Source organism: Arachis stenosperma, chromosome 4 (genome assembly GCF_014773155.1).
Source record: "Arachis stenosperma cultivar V10309 chromosome 4, arast.V10309.gnm1.PFL2, whole genome shotgun sequence".
Classification (NCBI taxonomy): domain Eukaryota; kingdom Viridiplantae; phylum Streptophyta; class Magnoliopsida; order Fabales; family Fabaceae; genus Arachis; species Arachis stenosperma.
The window spans coordinates 32,569,119-32,575,150 of record NC_080380.1 but is presented as its reverse complement, the minus strand read 5'-3'; the positions used below and the strand labels follow the sequence as shown (position 1 = coordinate 32,575,150).

Sequence of the window (6,032 nt, the reverse complement as noted above, 5' to 3'; positions counted from 1 at the left end):
TCTTCAAGAAGATCATAAACTAAGGAGAGTGCCTTTCCACCTTCTCTTGGAGATTTCACGAAGGAGAGTGTCTTTCCACATCGAAGGAGTGTGCCTTTCCACCTTGTAACCAGAGAAGAATGTGGGGGAAACAATACGAAGGAGAGTGCCTTTCCACCTTCCCCATATCTGCATCACGACGAGAGAGGGAACTTCTGTCCTCAACTTGCCATATCGAACATTTCGGCCATACATAGTCATTCCCAAATCTCATCATTTATCATCATCGTTTCCCTACATTCGTTCTTTATAGCCATAGCAACATGTATTCATTTAGCTTTCATATCATTCCCTTATAATTCATCATGTTTACCCTTTCTGGGTCCTGACCAAACCATTTATGAAACTCTTCTCAACCTTTTTAGTATCGAATAATTTTAAAATCAACCCAATTCTAACATTAAATCAATCACATAACACGAAGATTAATCTTTGACTTTTCGGACCCATGACTATCACTAAGACATCCTCAATACTCTATTTTCTTTTTTGGTTTTAATATAACAAAAAAACTCAGAATTGAGAAAACTTTATGTCCAGACGTTCAGCTAGAAATAAGCTTTCTAACAATTCAAAAATCACATTTTTCTAATTTAACTAGCCTCAGGAACAGAGAAGAAATGCTTACTACTCTGTAGTGCATAGAAACCAAAAAACAGCAGCAGCATACGATATCTAAAATTCCATATAAAATTTAAATTAAATCTAATAGCCTTCAAAATTAATATGATTTAACTTAACATATCCAATTTTTTTTTCAATTGGTTTCAGGTCAAAACCATTTTTAACGAAGGAGTTATATAACTTGGAAGTTGAGTAACTTTCTGCAGAATTCTATTTTAAAAGCCAATGAACATGTCCTCTTCCAAGTCCCATAACTCACTCATTAAAACATGGACAGCTCTGAAATTTAAATCACATCTGCTAAACATAACTAATTTTCACCTCCAATTGGTTGCACTTGAATATCTATCCATAATCAGAAGTTATAAACTCTCAAATTTGCTGATATAAGAAAACAGAATATGGCTTTTATTGCATAACGCATCGTATTTCAAAATTTCATATCTTTAAAACCACAAGTCCAACCATTCTAAAATTTTATGACGTTAAAATAATAGACCTAATCTTTATTTAAAATTGGTTCCATTTCAAAATTCATTTTGAAACATTCGCAGTAGAGCTAACAAGTTACTGCTGCTCTAAAAATTCTATAGTAAAATCAGATTCCAGGGCTACAATTTGAAAATTTACCATAAATCATATATTTAACAAAAAGATCCCAAATTCTCCAGTTTAGGCAGAACTTAGTTTCACGCAATTCAGATCATTACAAAATTAGTTACAGCATGTGCAATACCACCACAACACAACTCTACATCCTTCCGTCATCCATCATACCTCAATTATAAATAATTCTCATGCATAATTCCACAACTATATCATGAAGACCTTCAACAATTCATCATCTATACATATTCATTAATCTCATTTTATCAACTATCATTAAATCATCATTTAACATTCAAATTTCCATTCTCAATATTAAATAACAAATCCACACTCAACTTGGTTCATAGTTATCAACAAGGCACTAAGCAATTTACACCCTCATACATTTATTCTTATCCTATGGTCATCTAGCCTAAGTTTTCACAGAGCATTATATATTAAATACGCAAAACCTAAACCATACCTTGGCCAATTTCTGCGTATTTATCCAAGGTACCCCACACGGCAAAGTTGTAAGCCTCAACCGCCAAAAATCCAGCAACTAGAACTCTCACCGAGCTTCCAATTAAGCTTCCAACATCTCCACTCATATCACATATTTACATGCACCTAACATAGTTATCACAACATATTCCCAAAATTCAATACCCAAAATACCAAATTAATGAATCAACTAGAGTTCTAGGATTCTCACCATACTAACGGGAAATTGGGACAAGACCCGACAAGTCCACCAAGTTAATTTGATCCTAAACATCAAAATTGAACAATTTTCAACATAATTAATTTTGGATTTTCGAAACTAAAACAGAAGAAATTGGGGAAGAAAACGTGGTTTTCTTACCTTACAATGTATCTGTCTTTGTAGAGCTCGACGCCGCGGTCGCATGGCCGCAAACGGATCGTCAATCGGAGCTCCGGATCAAAAGTTATGATAATTTGATTAGCTAGTGAGGGTTTCGTGTTTTGAAATTGTTCTTCCTTCTCCCATGGCTGCTTTCTGCGTTTTTCAGCATTAAAATGAAGAGAGAGGGATCTGAGCTCACTTTACTAAGTGAGTGAGTTGGGCCCACAGGCCCGGTTTGGGTCCGGTTCAACCTGTTCGGCCTAATCTTGGGGCGAATTCTTTGAAATTGGTGTCAAATTTCTTGTTTTAACGAGCTCTATCTTATTTTAATATTAGGTTTACATTTTTAATTTTCCATATTAAAATTTAATTTATTGACTAATTATTTGCTACTTTCACGGGGTTTACAAACTCTAGCAGCGGATAATCACTGGGTTTTGTCCAATGACCCATGAGTAAGGTAAAAAACTGTTAAACCCTTGTGAATCAATAACTTAGTGAACCCTTTGATGATTATAGTGATATTGTGTGAATTAGATTGTGTTCTTAATGATTTGGAGTTCAATTTGACGATTTGAAACAAAAACTGGGTGATTAAGCTTGAGAAATTAATGTTTGGAAGCTTAGAGCTTGTGAAAGGAGAGGTTTTCGAGGAGTTCCGAGCTTAGGAAGGAATCGACCAAGATATGGTTTTAGTTTCTCGTAGGTAATATTTAATGTCACGTAAAAACTTAGGCTAGAAGCCTTTAAGATAGGAATAAATTGAATATATTAATAGAGAAATGTGTGGTTTAAATTTGTAAATGATTTGATATTAGAGTTGGTTGGTTTTGAAAAAAGGATTTAATATTGGAATTGGTTTGATTTTGAAATGATTCGATACTAGGAATGATCTGAATGACTGAAAGGTGTTTAGTTTAATGGTTAGGACCCTTTGATGAATCCATAATTGATGATGATTCTTGGTTGAAATTGAATGGATTTCATCATATAAACTTGCACTTATTCCCTTAAAAAGCATGCTTTTGAACCTTCCTCCTAATTTGTGCTTGATTATGAAAACATGCTCTTTTATGTCTAATTTGATCAATTTTATTCCTTTGTCTTTCATTCTATGTCTTGATGTTGTTTGTGAGTGATTTCATATGTATAAGGTAGGAATGGCTTGGAGAGAATGGAAGAAAAGCATGTAAAGAGGAAGAAGCATGAAGAATCAAAGAAGAAGAGCACAGCTATGTGTGCGTACGCACAGGCATCAAAACAGAGCCACGCGTGCGCATGAGCCGTATCGTGCGCATCGCGCGTCCATTCAGAGCATCGCCTAGAGTGCGTGCGCACAACTACTTGTCCGTATGCACAGGAAGAGATTTTGGCAAAGTGTGCGTGCGCGCACGTCTATGCGTACGCACAGGTGCCCACACAAGCCTTCATTAAAATTGCATGTGATTAGCGATTTTGGTGGATTGGAGGCCCATTTTTGAAGCCATTTAGCTCAGATTGAAGGGAAAATGAAGACGATAGCATAGCATAACATTAGGGTAGCTTAGGAGTAGTAGTAGGAAGCTTTAGTATAGTTTTTCTCTAAGTTTTTTATTATCTCCATTAGGGTTTACACTAGGATTTTACATTCAAGTGCCATTTCCATTTTTTATCTTGGATTTTGCTTGCCTCCATTGTAAGTATCTCTTTGTTACTACTCTCTATAGCTACATTGTTCTTACTCTTTCTTATATTTCAAGTTATAGTTCAATTTTTTCTTCTCTTTTGCAATTTCAATTTTTTGTTGATGAATTTGAGGATTGATGTTTGCTATATGCTTTCTTGAGTTGATATTGTTGATTGAGATCATTTAGTGCTCTTGTTTTCAAGCAATTTCTCATTTTTCCCATGCTTCAAGTTTTTTCCCACCAAGTGTTTGACAAAATGTCAATTATGATTTTGGGCTAGTTTTCTAACTCTTGGCTTGGGGAGGTGAGAAATTGGGTTCCTAGAGTTGGAATGTCCAATATTTAATGTCAATTCTTGGATTGTTAATTGTTTTTATTCCCACTAACGCTAATTTGTTGCTAAGGTAATTAGCAAGCAATTTAGAATTTGTGGATTAAGAACACTTATGCTCATTTAACTTACTCTCCGATGTGAGGGTTAACCAAGTGCGATTAATCCATTCTAATTGTCCTAGTTGTGATTCCAACAAGGAAATGACCCTTAACTCATTCCAAGCCAAGATGGCTTTATGCTTTAAATCTTTCGCACACATTTACAATAGTTCTTTTTTATAGCTTACTTGTCTATATTATATTGTTAGTTCTTTAATTCCTTTATTAGTTCATTTATTGCAATTTTGAATGTTCTTTTATTTCTTTATATGTTTATCTCTTCATTGAAAACCCCTTGATCATTACAACCGGAATTGTACATTCATTGGTCTCAAGTATCCTTGGGAGATGACCCGGGAACTAAACACTCCCGGTATTGAATTGGTTTTGAATAGTGACATCTTTTGAATTCAAACTTTGATTGAGAGTTGATTGTGAGTTTAGGACTATACTTGCAACTCCAATTCTATTTTAAGGAAAATTCCCTAACCCGCTCTAGGCTCCCGTCAAGTTTTTGGCATCGTTGCTGGGGACTCACTTTAAGCACAATGAGTGCTATAATTTTGGTTGTTGTAAATATGTGAATAGTGTGAATACTTAATTTTTGTTTCCTACGTGGCATTAATTGTAGATATCACTTCTATCTAGTAGTCTTAGTGGTTATTGATTGTTAAGTTGGACTTTGTTTACTTGCCTATTCTTGTTTTGCTTTTCATAATTGCATGCTTTCATTGCTTTCTCAGTTGAATGACATGGTCGCTTCCAGACTCGAGCTTGGCCACTTTTGATTCGGAAATAGAAAGAACTTTAACTCATATTAGGCAAGCTCGGTGCCGGCTAGAATTTGTGAATAGTGAATCGGGCTCGTTTGAAGAGCACACCAATTCACTATCACCATCAACCCATGACCATCATTCTTCAATTAATGAGGAAACCTTATATTCATCTGTGGGGAGTGCTAAAATCTCTTTGAATGACTCAGGTGACAGCACCATGGCGGTTCCACCTCGTAGAATTACCTTAAGGGAAGCTGGAGCTCCAGATATTAACTTGCAACCGATACAAATCCGGTATCCGGCTTTGGATCCAAATTTTGAGCTTAAGACCGGCACGATAAACTTGCTCCCCAAATACAATGGACTACCCGGGGAAGACCCTCTTAAGCATCTAAAGGACTTTCAAGTTGCATGCTCCACTGCGAGAAGACATGGAGCGGATGAAGTAGCTGTTTTGGTTTTCACTTTCCCTTTCTCTTTGGAGGGAACAGTGAAAGAATGGTTTTATACTCAACTGGGAGATGTGATTTCCAATTGGGACTTACTGCGTAAGGAATTTCTGGAAAAGTTCTACCCACCTTAGAAAATAGATAAGCTGCGAAAGGAAATCTCTTGCATTATGCAAAGAGATGGGGAAACTCTTTATGAGTATTGGGAGAGATTCAAGAAGTTGTTGGAAGCTTGCCCCCACCACCATATTGACGAGTTGGTGCTTATTAGCTATTTTTGTCAAGGGATGAACCCCCAAGATAAGCTTCTTCTAGATGTCTCTAGTGGAGGATCCTTCACCAAAAATAAGACGGCCGATGAAGCATGGGAAATCATAGCGGATTTGGCAGACTCAACTCAACACTCTTAAGCAAGAAATCCACAACCAAAAGCTTTAAGTGAAGTTTCTCCTTCCGGAGATGCCATTTTGACCAAGACCCTTGGTGAGATGTTAATTTTGTTGAGACAAATCATCCAAGGGCAACAAATTTCTCAAGCTTTGCTATCTCCTCCACCTCAACCTCCAAGAATCAAAGGACTATCAAGATC

The 6,032-nt window shown here is 36.3% G+C and overlaps 1 non-coding gene across 1 annotated transcript; it reads right to left on the bottom strand.

Annotated features, from left to right (window-relative positions):
• Nucleotides 1-5,586: 5,586 nt before the first annotated feature.
• On the bottom strand, nucleotides 5,587-5,693 carry LOC130977191 (small nucleolar RNA R71). The gene has a single exon (XR_009084895.1). It is a non-coding gene; the product is annotated as a small nucleolar RNA R71 (small nucleolar RNA).
• Nucleotides 5,694-6,032: the final 339 nt, after the last annotated feature.